The sequence below is a fragment of the Corvus hawaiiensis genome, chromosome 8, assembly GCF_020740725.1.
Source record: "Corvus hawaiiensis isolate bCorHaw1 chromosome 8, bCorHaw1.pri.cur, whole genome shotgun sequence".
In the NCBI taxonomy this organism is placed as follows: domain Eukaryota; kingdom Metazoa; phylum Chordata; class Aves; order Passeriformes; family Corvidae; genus Corvus; species Corvus hawaiiensis.
This window is the reverse complement of record NC_063220.1, coordinates 29335644-29360583: the sequence shown is the minus strand read 5'-3', so window position 1 is coordinate 29360583 and position 24940 is coordinate 29335644. Positions and strand designations below refer to the sequence as shown.

At 40.9% G+C, this 24940-nt stretch overlaps 1 long non-coding RNA gene across 2 annotated transcripts in view; it reads left to right on the top strand.

Moving 5' to 3' along the window:
• The window catches only part of LOC125329723, a 381901-nt gene that overhangs the window by 267428 nt on the left and 89533 nt on the right, over positions 1-24940 (top strand). For both annotated transcript variants that reach the window (XR_007205241.1, XR_007205240.1), the window contains exon 4: positions 1481-1564. This is a non-coding gene — a long non-coding RNA (uncharacterized LOC125329723). The remainder of the gene's footprint in view (positions 1-1480; positions 1565-24940) is intronic.

Below are 24940 nucleotides of genomic sequence, written 5' to 3'. Positions count from 1 at the left end.
CCAGCAATACCTTTTGCAATACTTAAGACATAAGATGAGACAATTCATACTCATTGTGCACCATTTGAGTGTGTCATTTCTGGGTCACTTCACTGCTAGATGTCACTGGACGTGACCATCACATCACCCTCACTTTTCCCCTTTAACAGTGCCATGGCTCTGCCTCCGTGTTTGTACACAGTAGCACAGTGTCTGAAATGCAGCAGTAAACATGCCTTTCTTTCTGAGCAGGTGTTTCTCCAGGCTGTACCAGACTGATTCTTAGAGAGGAAATAATTAATCTCATGTTTCCACTGAAGACCTCAGTGGCCCCATGTGTAAAGGGGGGTTCTTCTCTCACCCACTTGGTCAAGAAACTCAGCACCTCTTTTTTTTCCCTCTTGGCAGCACTGTTCTCACAAAAAGGATAAACTTCCCAGACACTCGCTGTCAGGGAGCACCAACCATACAAGTCCTTCTCTGAGAAACCTGGCAATAGATTGCTGGAACAGAGAAGGAAGTCAGTGATGCTAATAATCCTCCTGCAGCAGGGAGAAGCTGATATTTTAATAAGCATTGCCTTTTAATATGAACTTTTTCTCTCTCATGTTAGGAGGATTGTTTATATATAACAAGGGAAAAAATCCAATTCCCATGTCTCAAAAAAAAAAAAAAAAAATTCCTCCTGTGGGTCATCGGAGCTGAAAATAAACCAAGCTGGCTGCCTCTGGGGATTTGTTGAACTTCAAGTGCCCATGACTCATTCCATGATTACAAAAAGCAGAGTAACTTTCAAATTTGCTACATGAGAGACTGAAACAAGGTCTTCCGTGCAGTTGCATGCTGGAGAGAGGAAAAATGGAGAGACCATATCAACTCTAGTATAAAATGTGGCTCTGTTTTACTTCCCTAGCAGGCGGTGCCCACTGGAGCCAGTGGAAAAAGGTTTTTTAAAAAATCCTATCTGATTTAAAGAGGGGAAATCTAAAAGTAGCTGTGCATGCACTTTACAAGGCTCACCATCAGAAAGCAAGTGAACTCTTTGTGCATTGAGTGTAGCGGATGTGGAAACAAAGATGCTGTTAAGAAGAGCTTTTCTGAATCCATAAGGAAAGAGCAAAATGTATGGCAAGACTCTTTCATCCTCATCCTGTTGAGGGTGGAAAAGAAAGATCATTTGCTGCAAGGAGAGTGCAGATTGAATAATACTCTGGGAGCATTTCCAAATGTAATGGTAAAAAGTTCTCAGAAACAAGGAGTGCTCTAAACATCACACCTTTCCTGAGTCAGTCACTGAAGAGTTAATGCTGCTTCTCTCCTCCCAAGGTGTGTAATTAGAATAAAAGGTTGCAGCTGTGCCCTGGATAAGCCCTTTTTAGCTACCTCCAGTCCTATATGAAATGTAAATTGTGTCTTTCTGGGTTGGAGCTGTGCTTGGTTAGTGCTTGTCACAGCTCTTCTTCCTTAGGGGTTACACAAATATCTTTCTGATTTGTTGCAGTCAGTGAAACCTGGATCTCTGCTCCTGACTGAAGACTTGTTGGGATGATGGTCTTCAGCTGCTTGGAAGCTGCAGGTGAACTCTGTAAGTACCTCCCAACTATTCATAACTCTGCACGTCGTAGGTGGGACACTGCAACATTTCATTTACACCCCAGATACTGGAAATGTGGACCACATCTACAAGAGAGTGAGAGAGGTGAGAGAGTGTTGCAGCTTGAAAAGAGGATAAATCAGGGAATAAGATTAATGTGTTTGTCTGTGGGGCAGCCTGTATTCTTCAACAGGTGGAGGTGTCTGATAACCAAGGCCTTCAGCTCCTTTTGTGAGTATATCTGTAGTTGCTTACACATGAGGTGGTCCCTGTACAAACTTCTAAGTCTCAAAATCAATGCCCTGGTAAAAAGGATAATGTAGATTAAGGCTGCTTACTTCCAGTCCTTGTTCCACCAGTCTTCTTTCATTGCAGCAGGAGGCACCTTACTGAGAAAGCTGGGAGTTAAGTGAAAAAAAAAGTGAAGGTCTCAGACTTGAAGAAAAAGAATGGCTTATTATTTTATACACTTTTAATGCATTTTTGTCTTTCTGGGAGAATCATGAAGATTCATTACTCAAGAATCAGTTCTTAAGGGAATTAATAAGTAATTAGTAGCATGATGCCCATCTGTTTCTGTATTTTATGCCTGCATGCCTCAGTGCCAACCCCTGCAGTGGTGTCCTACAATCCACAGCAGTGAATTTGGGGTCGCTGGCCCTGGAGGAGCTGCGTGGGGTCAGTGAGGGAAGGTGCTGATAATGTCCCTGGCCTGGTCAGGCGTGGGAGCTCGTGGGTGGCGGCAGTTCAAGAACTGGCTTTGGGAGCACAGGTGATATGGGTCCCTTCAAAAGAGGTTCAAGTGACTCCTCCTCTGTATAGTCACAGCTGTAAAGTAATTTGGCTTCCCTGTGAAGCCCTGGATTGTTCAAGGAAAATAGAGAGGGCAGTGGAACATTTATGGATTAGGAAGAGCTGTTAGTGGTCATGGTCTGAGTTTCTATCCTTTTTTTCTTTTAGTGTTCTTGATTGTTAAACTGCTGTGCTTGATGCAGGGAGGGGCACAATTTGCTTTCTGCTCCTTCTGCTAGAAAGAATTTAGAGGAATGGGAAAGGAGACAGGGGCAGGGAGACCAATCTTCTGTCTAGTGAAGGTGGTAGTGTCCATGATTGTGGATATCATCTGTAAAAGGCTGTCCAAGGAGGATGGGAAGGACTGAAAGAGAAAAGGAAGAGATGTTAGAACTGAAATATCTTCCTTCTCATTTCAGCCCAGTTACTGAATCCACTGAAAATCTGCTTTTAACTTCACCTTCTCTACTGTGTCTTTATTTTGAAAAGCTCACCTCTAGTAGACGGTATGATACAGTTTTGTAATGGTTGATCCAATGGGATCGTTCCTTCATGAAGTCTGCACTGAACACAATGCTTTGGGTAAAGCATTCCCCAGAAAGCAGGCTGGCTTTCATCTGAATAGGAGTTGTCTACTCATTCTCTGAGTAATTTCGTTTCTAACCTAAATGAGATCTGTAGAATTGGCTACGTAAGATACTATGCATCTGGTGTTAGTAAGAAATCCCAGTTTCTGTACAATTTCAGAGTAAAATGCAAAGTAGTCAGTGTGAAGAGTAGACTGAAAAAAATAATTAAATTAAGATTCAGGTCTAGCTTTTTCCACACTTATTTCAAAGTCTGTTGTCATAGCTACTGCAGCATAAGGCTGGCTTAGTTTGTTCACTTTTTCTTTAAAGACATGTTCACCTTTTTAAGAAAATTGAAGTAAGTGAGCAAATACCTGGAGAGAAAAAAATCAAAGTTGTCCTTTGTGCAACCATAATTCTATTATGATTTATTATTTGGATCAGGGATAGTCAGCCTTTATCAGCTAGGAGTCCTTTGTTCCTCAGGCCACAAAACCAGATAATAGTTCAATGAATATTAAAGTACACTGTAGAGCAAAACAGTTGCAAACTTCAGCATGGTTGTGTCCCCTCAGTCTCACTTGTTAACACAGGTTATCTAAACATATTATGACCTCAAACTTTTGGTTTATAAGAACAAAATAACATTTCTATTTCTGGACTCAGGAAGTACCCAAGGTTTAGACATATCTGAAAACATTGACCTTTTAAATGTGGCTTAAGCTGTGACAGATACATAGTATTACTTAGCTCTTTATTTATACTGCTCATCTTATAATATCAATCTTTTACTCTGGAATTAGTTTTTACATCCCATTATTGGACAATTAAGATGAAACATTCTGCTTAGGTGAAATTGTGGTCTTTAGATCGGACTGGAAGTTGGAAGTTAATGATTATTTTATCGCAGGTCAAGTGTAATTTATGTCACCTGTCTGAATCAGCTTGGGTGCCTGGCCTGTGAGCTTGCTCCTGTACCCCTTGCCTCTCTTGTGGCACTGCCCCTGTGCATGACTCATTTCTTGAGTGAGTTTCTTCACAGCTTAGGGCACTCTGCCCCTTAGCTGAGCTCTATCCTGGTTTACCACATTTGGGGAATTCCCTCTGGCCAAGAATTCCTTTTTATATACAATATGTCAAATAATAAGCACTGGCAGAGATCTTATCTCTCATTGCTGTAATGATCTGACAGATGCGTGTCTTATCTCAAGAAAAGATGGAGAAAGGAATGTCTTGCTGTGCAGATAGAAAATATCTCTAAACCCCAAGTGTCACCCACAACTTGATAACATACCTTGTTTCTGCTTTGCCTGGTGGCAAGCAGCTTTTCCTTGCCCAGTGTGAATACTTTGAATCATAATTTAGTCTGATTTTTAAATGTTCCTAACTCTAAAATTTCATATATGTAGTTTCCTGAAGTCTGCAGTGCCAGTAGCTGTTTTATTCCTTTACAGGGAAAATTTTTTTCTATAAAAGTGAGTGAGAAATGAGGAGGAATGAAATGAGGTGTTAATCAGCTTCAAGACAGTTTTCTAGAACTTTCAACTAGGCAATTCTCTGACAAGAGGGAAAGCAATGATTGTGCAAAATGCTTGAGGTTGCAGATAATCCTGAACCTATGAGATATCATTTGTAAAAACTGAAACCCCTGCCATATTTAGCTTTCTGCTCTCTTTCAAGGCAGTTATTTTAACTTGTTTGCTGTCCATAGGCTCTCTTGCTGGCTTAGAGATATGTATATAGTTCACTGGATCTGGACCTAATTAAACAAATTCCATCTGGTTTTGCCCCTGGCTTTTCTGGCTGATAGTGATGCAGTAGTTCTTGGGGACTGTATCTCCCCAATTTTTACTCTGCTCCAAAAAATGAGATCATTAACTGTTTTCTTGTGTGCTCTTTCAAGGCACACAGAGTGGTTCTTCAGACAATCTACAGAGAAATAAATGAATGTTTAATGCAGTTTTTTACATGTGGCAATAGTTACATGCTATACATTGCCAGCTATGAAATACCTGACTGCAAGTGGAAGTTCTTTCATTTTCTTAATTATAATGCACTCGTGTTCTGGAGCTTGGCTCTCCTAAGCACAGTCCTAGAAACAAGCACACTGTTGGTTAACTGGCTGGGCTGTGCTCCTGCTGTTTTGTCTTCTTTTTTGTCCAGTATAAAGCTGAGTATGACCTGTTGTTCAATATTTCATGGTTCAAAAAGTGAAGATTCCTATGGCAATAGCAATGAGTGTGGGTGGGTTTGTGTGTTTTGGTGTAAGGGTTGGTTGCTGTAATGCTGAATGATCAAGCTCTAAGAGGGTTGTGTGCTGTGATGGGGCTGGGAGGGGGCAATGTGCAAATTCAGGTAAGTAAGCATGCAATTACTCGCTGATGTCAAAGTGAAATTTTGTAGAAAAATCAGTTTTTGTTAAGCAATCACTTTTTAAAGACACCAAGCCACTTTTTGGTGTAAAACTAAAAGTACTGAATGCACACCTGTTTTTTCTTCCTCCTAGACACTTTTTGTGCCTAGCATAGCGTGGATGGATTGGTTTCCCTTACACCTGGCTGCTTGAGGGGTGGGCAGGGAGATAAATTTAGCAGTTGCTATCCCCACCAGGGCCCCTTCATGTTATCCAGCATCTCTTTAGTATTTAAAGAGCTGTTTCAGCTTTCCCTGAGCTCCCTTTGGCTGGCAGGAGGGCTCTCATGGCAGACTCAGCTGTAATGCGACAGAGAGGCCACGCTGTGCTCTCAGGAGGATGGGGTTAATGGCAATCCAGCCAACCCAGAGGGCAGCTTGATGTAAACCCCTTGTACAGCACAAAGTGCTTCCACCTCACCTGCACACGGGGCTGTGGCAGTGTATGCTTGACTGCTGCAGATGGCACTGGGAAGGAGGACAAATGTGCACCAGAGGCCCCCAAGGCACAAGAGCAGCAGCCTCCTCCCTTCCTGCAGACAAGCAGGGCCAGGCCATAGTCAGCAATACTGGTGCATTATAAGTGTCTTAATTCAGCATGTCACACCAACTTGCACTTCACAAAAACTGTGATTTCACTGAAAAAGCTTTGAAGTCAACTGTAACGAGAAATTTTGCTTGCCAGCTGTCTCTGTGTTGCTGTGAAGTTAATATAGCCAGGTATAAAACACTGCTAGGCAGCCAATCGGATCTGGAAATACAAATTTTGGATGTGCCTCCCTTTTCTTTCTCTAAGGAGTCAGCGTCCCCCATTGCTGCTCCAAAAAGGCTCCTAGGAACCTCTCCTCCAGCAGGGTGGTCCATGAGGTGAAGAAATCCCTGCTGAGAGTGAAGATCTTAATGGTGATATGATACTAGGAAAAATTTCTACTATCTTATCTTGTCTCTCTCCCACATAATGACATGGCCAGAGAAAACTTGGGCTGCAGCATTGTGGCCAATATTTTGCAATATTTTGTCCTTTAAGCAAAATAGAATTGCAGCAATAGCTTTGGTGTCCTGTCTGATTTAGTAGAACTAAGACTGCTTGGCTTTATGAAGATAAATGAGTAATCTGGAGTAGATTTGGAAGGAACAAGACAAAGCTCTCTTTGCTGGTAACAGAACTGGATGAAACATGCTGCATTTGAACTGTTAGGTGATTCTTGGAGTCCTGGCAAAGAGACTTTGGGAAGTTGAACTGTATTTTTCTGATTAGATCTGTAGATATTGAAGGTTTAATGTTTGATTTGAGCATTTAGCTTTAAAAAACAATCTACCTCCCAATGAATATGACTCTTCTTTGGCAGCAAACAATCTGGCTGCTTTCTCCTCACTTTGAAAACTCAGTTATGGTGTCCCATTTAAGAGGAAAATTGTTAGCTGGCCCAGGTAGGAGGGGGGCTCTAAAAAAAACTATGAAATAGCAAGAAGGAGGAATAAGGATATTTTCAATCTCTTTTCTAAATATTCCATTAAAACTAGAAAAATCATAAGTTCAGAGTCTTAAACAGAGATAATATTTCTGGTTTTGGAACTTTTATTAAGATGTTGAAAACAAAATATCTTCATGTGACTAGCTGTAACTGTTTTTTGTAAGCTGCTGTGCCCATTTGGAGGTGGAAAAGGGTGAGAAATTAAGTTAGTTAGGCATGTGAGTGATGAATCCACCAGAAATTCAATAGTAACAGTCATCATGAAGGTGGTTAATGATGAACTTTTACAGAGTAAAACTCAAACTTTCTGGTTAGTCAGTGAAAAAGACAGCTTTTATCTGAGGTGTTCTGAATCACCACTTGGCAAACACCCCTGAGAGGACAGAGTGTAGACTGGTAGCTTAGGTGCACAAGTTAAACAGCAACATCTCAGCAAGTGCTCCCTGAGTTTTTTCAGCAATGAAATATTTGGATGGTTTTTTGTGGGATATTTTTTCGGTAAAGTGATTTGTTCTGTCGCAGAAATATCTCAGTAGGTGCTCATCAATTTTAGGAGATATTTCTAACTTTATTAATATTTTGTGTGGTTGTTCCCCAGAAATTCAAATTCTTTTTCTAAATGACATGTCTCAACCTTTCATTTTTAATCCTTTAATATCTTGTCGAGGCATTGTGTTCTTTGACCTTGTGCACCCATTAAACACTGAGAGCAGTTATCACATATGGGAATATTCACCTCCTGCCATCCCTGAGCAGTGCAGAGCAGTTGTTCAGGATCATTGTTCATGTCTCCATTTCACTTGTATGTGTAAGCACACCTACTTTTCAGTTTTTAGATAGTGCAATAGTGCTCCATCAGTAACTTAGCAAAGCCTGAGTGACTGGGAGACTCTGTGTCCCCAGGCTGATTTCCCTTCAGAAGTTCCCATCTGAAGGTGCCCAAGGGTGGGGACTGCAGGCAGTCCAGTCAACCACCCTAATGACAGAAATTCAATATCACATTACTCAGGTGTGTGTCAGGCCCTGTACAGGTATTTTGCTTCTTTAACAGATAAAAAGGTTTCATAGCTTGAGCTCTCTCTAGGTGGGCAGCAAGCAGCATGGATGACACAGAGGCCTTTAGGAAGGTTGCAATTAAAGCCAGCTTTGATCATCCTATCCTCTGTTAATTTCTATCACTGGCAGGTATCTCAATCAAAAGTGTAGTATGAGAAGGAAAAGGAGACTGTGGCATTCATATAAATAAGGCAAAGGCTGGGGATGTTTAACCAAAAGCACTCAGAGAACAGAGCTGTGCAGAAGGGCCCCGCCGTGAGGCAGGTGGGTTGGCTCCTAAAGAAATCTGCTCAATTCTAAACTAATTGGAAGGGAGGAAAGAGGTAGATACATAACATGGATGCTTTGTGGCTGTCTCATGTGAACTGGAGAAATCCAGATAAGTTGTTGATTACTTGAGCTTATTTTTATTTTTCTAAAGAATAATAGCTTCATGGAAAATCAATTTTCCCGAGGAAGCAGCCAAGGGATATCCAAGACAACAAATAAGTGTACAGCCATAAAAAATGTCTTTTGCAGGTAGAATTAGTACACTGGGGGATGGGATCTTGATGGGAAATTTAACACCAGAAAAAAATCATCAGAATAGCTGAAGAAAGCAGATATAAACAAGTTCTATAAGAAGTGCTTTGGACATATGTGGTAATCCCAAAGACCTGCAAATAGGAAACCAACCAAAGTCAGGGCACCCCACTGCTGCTGGGTGCAGGAAAAGCCAGGTGTGTTGTTCAGGCAAGCTCAAAGAGACAAAAAATAAAAATAAATTTCTAACTGGTCTGTAAAATCCTCAGCTAATGTCAAGACAAAAGTAAACTGCATGGCAGAGGTGAAAGAGAGGGAAAATTCAGCTTGTAGCACCAGTATCTGTTTGACGTGTGGTAGAGAAGTGGTTTCCCCTGCACAGCAGGGAACAGCACTGATATGCACAAGTGAAAATGTTGCCAGCTAGGTGCTGCGTGGCACATGCATCACAAAAAAAGGCAGTGGGGGAAAAAAAAGTGTGATTTTTCTAGATGTGTGTTTCCTTAGGGTACTCTACTTGCCCACTGCAAAAGCTTCAAGCACAAAACTGACTCTCATTAGGAGTAACACCAAAAGTGATGGATGATAACGAAATAGAGGAACTTTTGTGAGGTGATTTGTGGCTATTTTGAGAAATGATAGATGTGACCCAGACATGTGAAAATCTTCCAAAGGAAGAGACTGAAATTACCCAATTTACCCAAACAAATGGAGGCTCTTTTGTGCTGGCTTTGGCTGGGATAGAGTTTTCCCTTCGCTTAAGCCAGTACAAAGCTCTGTTCTGGATTTATGCTGGAAGCAGTGTTGGTAACACAGAGGCATTTTTGTTAAATCTGAGCATCACTTATACAGAGCCAGGGCCTTTTCTGCTCCTTGCCCCACCAGTGAGGGGTGGGGGTGCACAAGGAGTTGGGAGGGGACACAGGCAGGACAGCTGACCCCAAGTGACCCAAAGGATATCTTGTATACCTTGAGGCATCATGCTCAGCATGTAAAGCTGGAGGAAGAAGAAGGAATGGGGGAGGGATATTTGGAGTGTTGGTATTTGTCTCTTCAAGTAACCACTGTGCACAATGGAGGCCTGCTTTCCTGGGGATGGCTGAACCCCTACCTGCCCATGGGAAGTGGGGAATGAATTCCTTGTTTTCCTTTGCTTGCATGCATAGCTTTTGCTTGCCCTGTCCCATGTGTTTTCTCCCTTTTACCCTTCAGATTCTCTTCCTCATCCCACCCAGGGGTGAGTGAATGAAGGGCTGGGTCATGCTTAGTTGCTGGCTTGGATCAAATCATGACATTTGTCCAGAAGTGTAAAAATATATTTATTCCAAGCTTGGTTAGATAACTCAGTCTGCTGTTTCATTTGGTTCAGCTGGGCAAAAAAGGGAGAATTTACTGCTTTCAAAACTCCATTTGGTAGATGACATTTCATGGGCTATCTGTTCAGCAAAAGAGACATTCCAGAGATGATACCATGTACATTTTGCATGTGACAGGATCTGAGAAAAGTGCAGGATAAAACTACTTGCATGGCTACAAAGGAAGGGTTGAATGTTAAAAGCAATTAGAAGCAAGAGTTCTTTCTGGCCCTTAGAAATGAGGTTAGGAATGATTAGACAGCAGTGATGTTACTCTAGATAAGTAGAAAACAAAGCACTTCTGTAGCACATTAGGGACAAGGATGTGGGTGTGTCTCTAAGGAGCAGCTGGAACAGAGAGAAGATGTTCTGAAGATAACTACGTTTAGAAAACAGATTGCTAAAAATCAGATGTCGTAGCTGGAGAAGTATTGTTGCAAAAATCCTCTCTGGTGGGATTTGTCTCATGAGTGCAGATGTCAGCTCTGCTGTCCTCAGCTCTTGTCACTGTCTGTAAGAAACGTGTCAGGGTGCTGCATTGTGTGGCTGTATGGTTAAAGTATATAACTAAATACAAAAAAGGTGTTCTCAGCATAGCAGCAGCTTTTACATTGCTGAGATTGCTGTGTTTGATCTTGAGCCCACAAAGGTGAAGCCTAAGGTGCAATATTGTTCTGGAAGGAATTTCCAGGGGCCAATCAATTCCTGCACTGTTTCAGAGAGATTGAAATAAAACCAACAAGAACAAAAGATAAAACGTGGAAGACTCAATGGAACAAGTGAATGAAATACAATAAGTGTTCTGTATAAAGATGTTGTCAGAAATAGCAAAAGAAATGGGTGAGGGTTTATGTAATTGTCCTGAAAGCAGCAATGCAGGCAAGATTTCCTGTAATGAGTTCAGGCCAAGGTAATTTCCACCTGATGCCATGCCATCTTCATTGTGGTTTGTGGATCTGCATGTGCTCCTGAAAAATTTCAGTGGTTTTCAGTTCATCCTTCTGCAGGCAGGCAGAGAAATAATCCCATGGCCCAGTAAAGCAAGCAAATAAGGCTGGGGGAGAGGCTCAAAACTTTTTGGTTTTGCAGAGCATTCAGACCTCACCTTTATGGCCAGAGTTTTACCCATGCAATTTGACATCCTGAGCATGATGCTGTAGTCAATAACACCTGCAAGCATCTCTCCTGATCCCCAGCATTACCAGCCATGGCAAAAAGAAAGACGCTTGTATGGAGGAAGGCAGCAAAGATCCTGTTATAATAAAATGCCACAGGTCCGGAACCTCTGAAAAGAAACATCATAGCAGGAATGGGAAGCTGGCATATCTGGAGGTCTGTAGCAAAGCAGCTGAGTCCATGTGAAGTTAGGGAATAAGCATCTGTCCAAGTGACCTGTCAGACACCTGAGGGTGGCTTGTATTACTGCAGCCACACCTGACAATGAAAATACTGGCCTGAGGTGCTGAAGCAGCCGGTGAGGAGAGCACTCGTTGGGGTCCTGAGAAACCATTAACAAGCACCCACTGGGCAGAGAGGACACTGCAATTACAGCTGCCACCACAGGGTCCTTGGATGCCGCTAGTGGCCATGTGCTTCCTGCACAGGCCTGCTCAAAGACTGAAAGCCCTGTGATGCTTCTACACAAGATTAATAGGCAGCTTCGTTTGTAATGACACCTCCTCCCTGCCTGTGTGCCTGAAGTGGATATCCTGTATTTATGCCCACAGTGGTGACTTCAGATTAATGTAATCAGGTCCTTGTTTTTCTGTCCCAGCTTTAGATCAGCCTTATTACATTCAGTACTCTGACATCATCTCCCCAACCATGTTTAAGAATCCTGTGAGTTCCCAACCAGCTATTTAAAAAAAACCCCAAAACTAATCCTTACCTGCAGACAGCAATGGTTGTTTGCATGGGAGGAAGGCAATTCATGGCCCAGACAATGACTAAAACATCTGCACCTCATTGCTAACAGGCTCTGTGCATTGAGTGTCCTTCCCAGTCACTTATAAACTCCTGGAAAGCATTTCTGCAATGCTTTCAGTCAGTAAAAATTTGCAGGTCAAATTTGGTAAAAGGGGAAGGAAGTGAAAATAATGATGAAGAGAGCATAGCAATTGGAATAGTGAAGGTGCTACTAAAGAAAAGAATAAGAAAGTATGATTTTTTTTAAAAGGAGAAGAAATTTCATCAAAAGGTGGTTGCATATATCAATGGTTGCCTGATATTTCACAGAACATGTAATACAGGTTTTCAGTAGTGACGGCCAGGAAAGCAAATGCTGTCATTAGGGATCATTTTACGATGTAAGGGGTGAAGAGTAGATAAAAATATTGAATTATGAAAATTTCGAATTTTTTAAGATCTTAGGGATTAAATTAATAGGTTTATGAATATTTTTTCAGAACTTAATAAATAAAATCCACATTTAGCTGCTACGCTATGGGTAAATTTAATTTGAATGATTCTCCTCTATCTCTCCTGCAGGCGTTCATTTACCTGTACTGAAATTAACTTCCTCACCTCATAAATAAGCAAGTAAATAACAGGGCTTTTCACATAAACAGAGGGGAGCGTTGGCAGAAGTACCTGTGTGCAAAGGGGAAAGGACAATTTGGAGACAAAAGCCGCCTTCTCCAAGTCTGACTGCAGAGAGAGAGGACTTCTGAGCGCTCCTTCCCTTGTGTTCAGCCAGCTCATGCTGAGAAGTTCAAAAACAAGGTTGAAAGGAGAAGGGAAATGTTGAGAAGTTAGTGGGGAAGTGGCTTAGAGTGGCTGAGGGGTGGCAGCTGGACCCACATGAGAGAGATCAGCCCCAGCTGTTTCGCCTGCAGACTCGGGGTCTCTCTGCACTGTGATCAAGTGCTTCCCCCGTTGTTCCTAATGAGCTGCCCTGCTGAGACATGTCAGACTCACGCTGTCCTTTTCCTTGCCTGCCTTTGAAGAGAGCCCTCATCACCTACTAAAATACCTCTGGACAGAGAAGCTCCTATTTTCAAGCTGGTGCCTGCAAAATTGTCCAGACTGTGTGCCCTGTAAACAGCAAGGTGATTTGGGCATGGAAATGGAGGAATCTGTATTACACACAGGAGTGGATTGCAGTTCTGGCTTGGCGTATTATAAGTTGATTTTGTCTTTTTTCTGTACCTAATGCACTTATTTTATCTCACATTTATTTCACCTTCTCAATTTTCCTGCTAGAAAATCATTTGCTGTCTCAATTGCAGCTCTGTAATTCCCCAAAGCCACGGAAGTTTGCTTCCTTCAGTGCCTGCGTCTATCCAGCCCATGCTGTGTATCCGAGCTATTGAATGGCACAGCAGCTGAGTTAACGGCTTTGTGTCACTTTATTTGAGCTCTAATACTTTATCCACAAACTAAGTATGATATTAGAGGCAACCAACCTGAAGATAATACCTGTAGTTTCAAATAAGCACCCTATTAAGAACAGTTTTTAGCAGTGTCCTGGTATGTGTGTTCTGAGATCAGGACAGGGGAGCCCTTGGGCAACAGTGTTACTGTTAGAAAGGGATTATCTTGGTTTCATTTCTGTCATTTCTCGAGGCTCAGTTCTCTTAGTTCTGTGGTTGGCTTGTTTGTTTTTTTCTTTTTTTGTTTGTTTTGTTTTGTCTTTCTTCCTAGCTAGTCTTTTCCAGCTCATTGCGTTTTGAAGCAGTGTTGTGTGAGGAAGCAATGGCAGCACTCTCATCTGATGCCACAAGTACTTTCAACCATTTTTGCCCCTTAGCACCACCCTGAAATCCTTTTCATTTTCAAAGAAGAACATGTTGTATGAGGCTGGTGGTGTTATTCACCACACGGGTTGCTCCCATTTCTGCACATCTTCAAGCTTTGTAGGTGACTTCCTGCAGTCTCTTTGTGAGGACTTAATTGAGTCCAGTGCTCATGGCTGAGAGGAAAGTACAGAGAAGTTTCTTAGTAGGGATTTGTGTAGGCTCCCAAATTTCTAAGATTGTTTTCTGAACTCTAAATCAACTATATGTTTGAAAAGCCCCAAAATAGCCAAACATTTCCCCCTCTCTGCCCCTCCCCCCCAAAAAACCAAACAAACCACCCCCGCCACCTTGTCTCCTTTGTATGTACAGTCAGCAGTCCCCAAAGTATGGTAGCACAATGTGTTAGGCTCCTAAACACTCTAAGTCTAATCTTTTAATCTACATGTTCCTTTTCTCTGCCATGAAGTCTGGACTTCAGGCCTTGTTCGAGGGCTTTAACCTCCTCTACTCATGGTTCTCACTGGTAAATTCTTGTCTTTTTTTTTTTTTATTTTTTATTTTTTCTTCTTTCTGGTGTTCCTTCCCTCTCTCCCCCCAGCTTTGGCAGAGCTGTTGACTGTTCTGAGGGGATTTTCATGTTTGTTTCCATTTGGAGTGCTTTCCTCTGTCACACTCCCAGTACTACTGCCAAGGTGCCCACTGGGTCTGCTTCATCCAGTGGCTGCTCAGCAGTGCCTGATATGACCCTCCCTGCAGTAGGACACCAGCATTCCCAGCTGCCTTTTGCCAGAGCTGTTTAAAGCACAGCTCTCTGCAGCTGGCATGGAGAGTTTGGTAAAGAGACAAAGCCAAGCCTTAAGGGAGTTAGAGGAACTGGGAGCTTTTACACAGGGAAGCAACAGTTTTGATTGAAAAACTGTGGAGCTGATAGACTCCACAGGAAGCCTCTGGGCCCTGCAGCAGTTTGTGGCCATACAGACCGATCACTTTTTTGGTGACTTGAAGTAATTTATCACCTTAGCATTTCTGTGCAGCCTTTTCATGCTGACAGTGATTTAGCTCAATAACTAAAATTAGCCAGTGTCACTGCCACAAATATCTTGACACTTGCAGCCTAGCAGAATTTAAAAAGACACCTTTCCTTCCCTGTCAGGAAGGCCTTATTCTCCAAATGGAATCCTGAGTTTCTGAGAACCAGGATCCCAAGCCTGACATGAAGCCAAAGCAGTCAATTATACCTCAGGTGACCAGAACTTAGGTGCCTCCTCTAAAGGTGCCTTTCTCTTTTGATCTTGAGTACAGGTCTCAGACCTAGATCCAAAGGACTGAAAACAATTTGTTTTATGATGGGGAGTAAAAAATACCAGTAGGTTTAGCCAAAGAGCCAAGGATTAAATTAACATCAATATGATTTGTCTTCCAGAGAAGGGCTGAGGCATATTGGCAAGAGAGCTTGCAGAGACCTGGCTTGCAGTCTCACAGCTTGGCTTATGCAGTGCTTGTAGTGCATGGCCACTTCACATTTAGCATTCTCTCATCTGCCAAATGCTGCTATTAGATTTTTTTCTTTACTTTTTTTCTTTTAATGCTGTTATCAGTTTATATATTCCAATATGTAGCCTGAACATCAGTGGATCTCACTATAGATTGCCTCTTGTTGACAATTGCACCTTTCCTAACTCATAACCTGGGAAGGATTGGGACCCGTGCCCTTAGGCCAACCCTTAGAGTGCAACTGTTCTGCAATAGAGTTTTAACTGGACTCTTTTGACAAGAAATGCTTTAATTGCCACAAGGATCCTTTAGTGCTAAAAGTTTTGTTCTCTCTCTTTGCCTTGTTTTGTTTCACTCAGATGGAAAAAAAGGAAATGCATGTTTTCTTTGTTAGGAAATGAGAAGTGACAAACAAAAAATTATATTATTGTATAATATCTTAAAATATTTGACATTTAACAATGTTTACAAAGAATAGTATTATCAACTACATATTTTTGAAGAGCATAATTACTTTTACATGTTTGATGAAAAATCAAACAGCAGTGTATTTTTATTTAAACAAATAAGTATTCAAGCATCATTGGATGCACATAGGATTAATAATAACATAGAAAAATATTTCCCTTAGGGAAAGTATGGAAAGCTGTGGCATTGTTCCCTCTTCCTATTTTTACTTCCTGAAATATTAAATTCTTCCAGTTCTGCTTTGCAAGAAGACACATTACTTGGAATCTGCGTGCAGTCAGAGGGAAAACCCTGATGGGAGACAAGCACTTGCCATAAATTAGCAGCTTTATGAATATTTGAGTTGGTTGGATGCACTCCTGGAGCATCCTAGTGGGTCAGCTCTGCTGTGGCTGCACAAATGTGCTTCTCTGTGGCGTGCAAGTAGTGTGAGAAATGGATCCAGGCTGACTGGAGGCAGACTCTCTGTACGCTGATTAACATCTGAGCGTGATGTAGGGGAAGATTAAAATGAGGATAAAGGATATTTTCTGTTAAATTATAAAAGAAGAACATGTTGTATGAATTGCCCTCCTGTAATTTTCACTGTGTATGTATGTAGTGAGATAATGTGTGTTAATCCTCATGAATCAGCCAGCAATATGTTAAAAAATAACTCATTTCTTCCCCTTGTGGGTGGCATTCTTAAAGATTTCGAATACCCTGGACATATGCCTTCAAAGGAGTAAGACTTGAGAGGGTAATAGCTGTGAACTCAGCACTGTATTTCACCTAAGAAGCTCTGAGTAATTTACAAGCAGCCTGTTCCTAAGGTGTGAAAGCGTTACTCAATCACCTAGGACTATATGAGGAACCCGCAAGGCACGCTGGTCACCATCTGATTTTGTTTGTTTGTTTGTTTCCTATTGTGTAGATAGAAATTTTTGGGTTTAGAATGAGAGAGATGACCTGAGAAAGTCAGTGTAAGAAGTCAGGGTCAAGTTCTAGGGATAAAAGGGTAATTAACAGAAGATTGATTAAGTAATGAAAGACTGAAGTTCTGTGCAAAGGGGCCTGGATGACACGGTGAACTTGAAACGCAGAACAGCAGAGGTTGTTTCATAGTTACTGGAGGCAAGAGCCTTGAAAGACAATTTTCCTTTTCCTGAACATTGGATTTTTACTAATAAAGCATTAGTGTGTAGGCAGCCTACTCCTGTCTCCATTGCTATGTGATGTTGATCATACAGCAAGCCTCAGGACTGATGTTGCCAGTGAAAGGAACTGTTGTGAGGGAATTGTGTATCTTTCAGTCTCATTTTTAACAAAATAGCTGCTACCTTTCTAAGTCTCCTTAAGTCTGGCAGATGTTTTTCACCCTTCCTCCCTAGAGTTATTTATATTGCATCCTTCATCTTCGGTAGAGACATACATAATTCAAAAGATATAATTAGAATATTGAATATAAACACTTAGTGATAACTTTATTATGAATGTTATTGTAACAACGTGAAGCGATGTTCAGTCTGCTTGTAATGCTACTGGTTTAAACGAGAGAAATGGGCTGCTTAACTTGGAACACCAGTCAGATCTGGGGCTTCACATGGGATTGGCCTGAGAGCAGGGTTGTAGCCTACTTCTGTCAGACCTTTCCAAGCAATTTTCTAAAGAGGGAGGAGAAAAAGCCAAAATACATAGAATTGCTGTTGTGATTTGTCTTTAAAGGAAACGCGTGCGCGTGCAAGTTTATGAAGCACACAGGTATTTCCTTTTTGGAAGAGGTTTTCTTTGTTAGACATTCTTCCCACCCTTTAAAGCTCTTAGATTAATCCTGATGCAAAATAGGAAAACCTATTAATTACGAAAAACCCTTCACAGGATGGAAAACCCATTTTACATAAATCCTTATTAGACATATCTTCTCAGTGTAGCAGAACTTTACTTTTCATGCCTCTTGACAGGTCCCAGTTTGACAAAGGAGGCTTAGCTTCACTAAAAAAGCAAATCCATTTTTTTGGGGGATTCCAATTAATACGCTGACATTGTGTTATAAAGCTGGAGGTGTATGAAATTATTCCCTGGGAGTTTACCACCACTGGGAAAGGTGATTGATTCTGCTACCTGGAGAAAGTAATAGATAATGTATTAAGTAACACAGGGATGGATTTTTTTTGTTCCACCTAAGCAAAAGACAAATTCCATCTTCATTTTAATTTTTACATGAGAGGCAGCACCGCACAGAGGCACAGCTGTGAAACTCAAACTTCTGCTGCTCCATATTGGGACCCCAATGAAGCAGAACATTAATCTGTACAGCAAACAAATGACTATGATTTACATAATTACATTTAGTCACAATTTATAACATATTCATAAGCGCATGAGTGAGAATGATGCATTTGCTGTGTAAGGGATAGAAGGTGTGGATCAGCCTGGGCTTTGCCAGGACAGGAGTAACACAAAGAAATGATTTTCCGGTGCGTTAGAAAATTCACATTTGTGGTTTTGGGTCCAGCTGTCCTTACCTGTCCTTTCTGGTCTTTTTGTACTGATGGGTTTTATTTTTGGGAGTGACTGTGGGCTGAGGCTCTTTTGTGTAAACCTATGGTAATTCTTACAGCGGCAAAAATGTGTCTTTCTCCAGAAATGTTTCCATCGACAACTCATGATTTACTTGAAAATGAAAGAAAAGTGACTGGAAATCACAGGGATTTCCAATAAATCTGTCTTTTATCTTTATCTATGGCCCTTATGATTACCATAGTTGCACTACACCAGCGATTAAAGAGCAGAGTAAAGCTTTCATAAAGTTTAAGTCCTCTTTCCCCAGAACAGTATCAACTAATAATCTTAGGCAACACTTTTATCCCTACTAATGTTTGCTTTCTCCTGTCTTATGTTTTTTCTTATTTTTCTTATTTTTAGCTCTTTTTTTCTGCTTTACTCTCCTTTTTTTCCTCTTGATTTTTACAGGTCTAAAGGGAAGCACTCATACCACCAAATGATAGAGCTGGTAGAAATACCATAACAGTTGCTTATATCTCAGTCTCCATATTTCACGTTTTCCTGTAATTCTGCCACTTTTTGAGCAATTGGACAACTACTTCTGAGATTTTTTTTTCCATTTTTAACTTCAGTTGTTTCTCTGGGTTTTAGAGTTCTCACATAAATGCCTCACTCTGTAGTTCTGAAGAACATACAACTACAACTCAGATTTTGGAGAAAACAGAAAATTAAATGATATAAAAAAGACTCTCATCTGATATAATCAATTAAAATAAAAAGGCAACATTCCACTGAAACTATTCTTTTGTTTTCTCCTGAAAGTTAGAGCCCTGTCAGATAACTCTCTGTCCAGAAAGAATCAGTCTCCTAATCAACATTTTTGTGTGTGTGGTGGGTTTTTCAATTGGTTGTTTGTTTGATTTGGTTTTTTCCACCCAGCAACTTGCTGAGGGATTATCACCCACTCGGAGAGCAGATCAATAACACAGCTAGGAGTAGCAGGTTGGAGATTTCACTCCTTTTCTCTGGCTTTGCCAGGACACTTAGCTGACAAGGTGCTCGGAGATTGCATGTTCAGCTCTGGAAGTCTGAGGGGTTCAATGACAAAGGATGGACTCACAAAAAGGTAACACTTTAGCGAATGGGAACTACTTAGATGGGATGAAGAAAAATGTCTTGGTTTGGGCTGTACATGACTTCACTTGTCCACTTTGCCAATCAGCAAAGAGCCTTAGATGCTAATCTATTTCTCATGAGTAGTGCTGCATTTAAACACGAGGCGAGCAAGAGGGCTGACAGTTTTCCTTTTGAATCAAAACCTTAGTCTAAATTCAGCTTTGGGAACACTGCCTGCCAGGAGGGCTAATATTCCTACAACTCTGAGTTACTCATGTCTTTTTAGACTGTTGTGTTGGGAAGAGACGCAGTCAAAGAAATCCCGAAGAGAGCTTTTAAATGCAATAGCAATGTTCATTTCCAACTCCCACCCATTTTATAAGAACTTAAACGTAGTAGTTCCTAGAGTAATTTTCATGCAAATATATTGCATTCTTCATAAAATCCAAATAGACACATTTCAGTTGCACTTCACATGGCCTCCCTGTTTTCAGAGATTTAAAATCCCAAAATCTCATAACTCTTCATGCATTCCTAAGCACTGGGTTTCGTTGAGGTTTTTTTGGTTGTGGGGGTGAGTGTTTTGTGGGGTTTTTTTTGTTTTGTTTTTTGTTTTCTTTTTTCGTAAAAAAAAAAGTATATTGTGAGAAGAAAAACTGTTCCTCAATCAATTTTTTTTTTTTTAAATCCTGGAATCTAAACTTAGTGAATTAAAAAGACATCTTGGAAATGAATTCACAATTGGTGTACATTTCAGACCATGGATACTGGGGTTTCTTTTGTTCTAATCCAAGTAGTTAATCTGTGGGGGAACATGAGAAAAGTTCTGTGACCTCTGGAGTACTTCTGGATTCAGCCTTTTTTTCTCAAATAAATCTTTTGCCTTTGTGCAACTCTTATTAGCTCTCTGGTAGTTCCAATGATATAGTGTAGCTTTATGCAAAGCAGGACATTATTTTTCCTTTCAGTGGGGTATCTTGTATTGGTTTATCTTGTGGTTAATCTCTGGCCAAAGGCAAGGAAGTGCTTCCACATGGAGCTACTGCAGTCTGCTGTACATGAGGTTCCCTTGAGGGATTTGGTACTTGCCTCTGGAGTTTTTGAAGGGGTAATCCTAATTGATCCTTTTGTTTCATTCTGTTCTTGAGAACTGCAAGCATTCATTTTGACTGGCCACCTGGCTCTATGACTGACCAGGACAGCTGAAATTTGAACCATCAAAGAATAATTAAGATCATGAAAATTCAGGCCAAGCTTTGAAGGCATGTTTTCCTTAATTTAGTTCTCGACAAGAGGTCAGATGACTCCTGGCCTTCCTTTCTTGAATATTGTCCCAAAAAGCCTCAGGCAAATATTTCTGAAGTCCAAACTTTGCTAAAACTTATAAAGAAATGCATTGCAAAACATCTGTTCTCTCTGGACTCAGTCCTTTCAGTCACATGTGAATGATGTGATACTTGATACAGAGGAAATAAACATTACAGAGATATCAGGGGCACCAATGGAAAATGTCAGGATTTAGAAAACAATACTTGAACAAGCGAAGAGAATGAAAATGAGGCAGTGAAGGGTAAGAAAAGACCATGAAGAAGGCTGAAGGAGTGGGGAAGACATAACATTACAAATACATAAAAGGCTTCTCTATATAGAGAAAAAAATCTATGGAGAGAAGAGTTATATTGTGGAAATTGTTTCCTGAAGGAAATGGTAGAAGTTTTGTGACTGAAAATCCTCTTAGGGAAGGTTAGGTCAGCAACTAACAAGGTTTTGAAATGACAATCCTACAATTCAGTCTGTTATGGACCCCTTTATCCCATGGAAGCAATTCCTTTTCTTTTGTCATTGCATCTGGTGCTGCATCTCTGTCTGGGCTGTGCTTGGTTCTCAGAAGTGTGGTGCAAATTGGACTCATTGTTATGAGAGGGGGAGGGATTACTGTGGCTTCCATAAGCAGTGGGAAAGAATCTAATGGGAATTATTAAAATGTGCTTGTCTAAAATACCATTAAAGTTCCTCTGTACTGCCCTACTGTGAAAGGTTTCTTTCAGAGAATCTTATAATTATTTAATCTATGGTTCTAAGTAATTTTGCTAAGTTTAAGTAAAATTTAAAAAATAGGGTAAATACTTTTTTGGTGGGGGTAGTAGAAATTAGGTATAATAGAAGCATATTCCAAATGATCAGTAACCTTATAGCTTAATACTGGGTAGTGAATTGTTTTACTACGTGTGGTAATGTGTTATTGGAAAATAGAGATGCCTTTCCCCATATGCTTGTATCAATGAAATTGTATGAAGAAGATCCTTAATGCCAATCAACCTGATCATTTAGTGCTAATAAAAAGCTATCTTCTCATTTTTATTCACCATGCAATTACTGAACTGTGTTTCAATAGGAAGCTGACAAGCCCCTTGGAAGCAATAAAATAGACAGGTTCTTGGAGACCAGATTCCAATCCAGCCTTCTATGTCTCTATAATCTTTAACAGGTTTTAGAACCTATGGGATTTCTAACTGACTCCTGTAAAAATGATCCACAGTTGTGAGGATTAAATAACACTTGGAGAGAAATGTGTTCTCAATCCAAAAATGACCAGATCTGGAATGGTGGTGATATCTGTCAAAGAAATGAGAGTAAAAATATAATGAACACTTCTTTTCTAGCCATTATGAAAGGGATATCCATGCTGAAGAGACAACATCTGTACTGCACAAGAGAAATCCAGACGCATAATTTCCTTCTGTACATCGGTATGCTCCAGCCCTGCCAAGAGCCAGGTTGTGGCATTTTGGGAGGATGAGAGTGAGAGGAGGAAGGAGAACATACTTTAAAAGACTGCTTAATAGGATTTAGTCTTCATTTCCTGATGAAATGATAACTATTGTTTTGGGCTATTCTTAGAACCTAAATTTGCTTAAAGTATCCCAGCACCCGATGACAAACTCACAGCTGTAACAAACACTGCAGGATGGCTTTTGGTTTTGTTTATAGAATTTGGGACTTGGCAAAAAAGAGTTAAAACCCCCAAACACTGAAATGACTAGGAAAGGCTTACAGCTTTCTGTAAAGCTACTGTGGTAGATGTGGGGGAGCAGTGAAAAAGAATGAATTTACCACACAGTAGAGTGATTAATATCATGAGTCAGTCATAATTTATGCAAGTGCTGTGGCAACTCCTTGCCTCTGAGATTTGTGAGCACAGCCCAAGCTCAGCAAGGGAAGTGAGCTGCTCATCAGTCAATGCAGGTGATAGTGTTAGCTTTATCAAATCTCTGGGAGTCACAGGGCAATTTTATAATCCAATCCAACGTGCTGCATGGTGGCATCCAAGAGGCATTCTAGGAGGTTGTCTAGGCCTTCCTTTCTTGTAACTTTGAGGAAGAATAATAGGTTTTGCACATTTCTCTCACACTGTTGCAGTTGCACTTTTTGATGTGGTTATGGTCCCCATCTCAAAACCCAGGGTCCTTTTTCTCCAATTTGCACAAGTGGTTCAGATCATGCTTACTTACAGTATCCTGTGCTGCTTCCTTACCCCTATTTCACGGTTATGTTCTAGCAAATAGAAGGCTATGGAAAATGAGTAGAACTTCAAAATTTACCGTGATGTTCAAGTGCATTTGCCCTAATGACCCATGAAGAGAGTAAGGCCTGATGGTTTTTCCTTTTGGAGTAACACAGCTCAGAGTGTACCTGCTTCCCCTCAGAACGCAGTTAGTTGGGATTATCATGCTTGATGGCAGTCTAAAATTCATCTGTACCACATCCTGACCTGGTGTGCTGTGCAGCCTCAGTTGAGCCCTGGCCTGGCAGAGCTCGGGCCTCCGACCTGTTCCTATTTCTTCATCCAGTCTGTTCCCGCCTCAGACGCATCACAAAATGACAACGTGTTCACCCCAGGATCAGTTTCCCTTTGTTGTCTATTGACTTTAGACTCTGCCCATATCCTGCTCTCTCTCTTGAAATATTTCCCTTTCAGATATTAGTACTGAGAAGGCACATGAATTATTCAAAGAACGGGTGTATGCAGCTGCAGTAATCACAAAACTCTTCAGAAGTGGAACACCTTTTTTATTTTTTCGAGTTTCAGTAAACTCTAAAAAAAAAAGATCTTTTCTAATAAGCTGGCAAGAATGTATGCATTATTGAAAGAAAGCAATAATTCGGTAACAGTATGATAACACAAATTAGAAGTTATCTTTTATAGTACATTGCTGTAAATTATGAACTTTAAAGGTCACATGACAGGCTGATGGAAGATGATGTAGTATATTCAGTAAATGTTTACTGCTCTGGAGGCCTGCATCTCTTCTCAGCTCTGAGGCTTTCTTCAGCCCCAACACACAGTAATTGCCATTTTCACGAAGTCCAGCTTGTTAGAGTATCTGAATGTGTCAGGGCAATGGAGGGCATGTTGCAGCTGAAAGATCAGTGGGAAAACAGCTTCCCAGGAAAAGTACCCTGTAATTGAAAAGAATGGCTAGTTACAAATTAATAATTTGCCTTCCCTGGAAATTACTGGGTGTGATTACACTTCAGGCCTGTAGCCATTCCACTTGCTGTTGGCCAACATTTAATGTTTGCTCATCATGATCTCATTAAACCAGAAAAAAACCTGACAGCAGACTCCTGTGATGCTACTTGGTGTGCTTTTCAGAAAGGGGATGGCAAGGTTCATATGGAAATGAGTCTTGAATGTTGGAAAAAAATTTATCTTTGCATGGCTCACCACCTCATTTTTGCATGTGTGCAATAAAATAAATCAGTAAAAATTCAGAGGCAGTCCAAGTGCCAGGAAAAGCTGAGCACATTATAGTTTTACTTGAGTTCCACAGAAGTGGCAAGGCGGACAAGTTTCCTCGGAGCATTGCCTGGAGATTATCAGTGAAAGTTTTGCCAAGTCTCCACAGCACTGGGCAGTTTGAGATGCTGTCTTTAAGGCACTCTTTGAATCTTTTACATTCTGAAGCTCAATATCCATCTATTTTTTGTTGCCAGAGGTCTGGAGACAGACATGGTGAAACTCACTGAGTAACTTTTCAGCCTTGAAGCTGCTATCCTAAGCCCTCCCCCTCCTTCCCAAACCTTCAGTGCCTTTTGTAAGGCACTACTTTGAGCGGCAATAAAAATGCTTTGCTGTTCAGCAGAATTTGGGAAAACTCAGCAGTGAAGCATCTCTGTCCTTGAAGCAGATGCTGCCTTTAGTATGGAAGGGGTATGGAAGCTTCAATTAGATATTTGTTTCCTTGCTTTTCCCTTAGGGTACCAAGCCCCCTGCCAACACAAGGGAGTTAGAAATAGAGGAGGTGGATGAAAGGCTCATACACACATACTGCAGGAACTTCTTCAGGACTTAGTTTGCACCAATGGAAATCCCAGGAGTCTAATGACAAATCAGTATGGCTGGCATTCTTTATTGACATTATGAACCCTCAATTTAGAGGTTTTTATGATCAAGAACCATAATTGTATTTTAAATTTCCTAATGCACACTAGTGGTAGAACCAGTATTTTAAACTTCAGGGCCTGCAAGCTGAAACAAAATTCAAAGTAGAAGCAATTTCAACTGAAGGGGCCTTTTTCTTGGAGTCAATGCACAAAGGAGGAGGCAGCAACACTCTCTCTTAAAGGTTTCTGAACAAGAGAGGAAGAAGTGCTTTGGCTGATTAGAGGCTGTTCTGCTCACTGTGGGAGGAAAGTGTGCTTCCTCTTAGACTGATGTTTAGTTGCAAGGACAGCGTGACCCAGCCTAATCTCAAGTCTATAAACCTTTTATCTGTACAAGAGCGCTTGCTGCTGAATCATAGAAAAATAGAATGGTTTGGGTTGGAAGGGACCTTAAAGATCATGTGATTCCAACTCTGCTGCCGTGGGCAGGGAGCCTTCC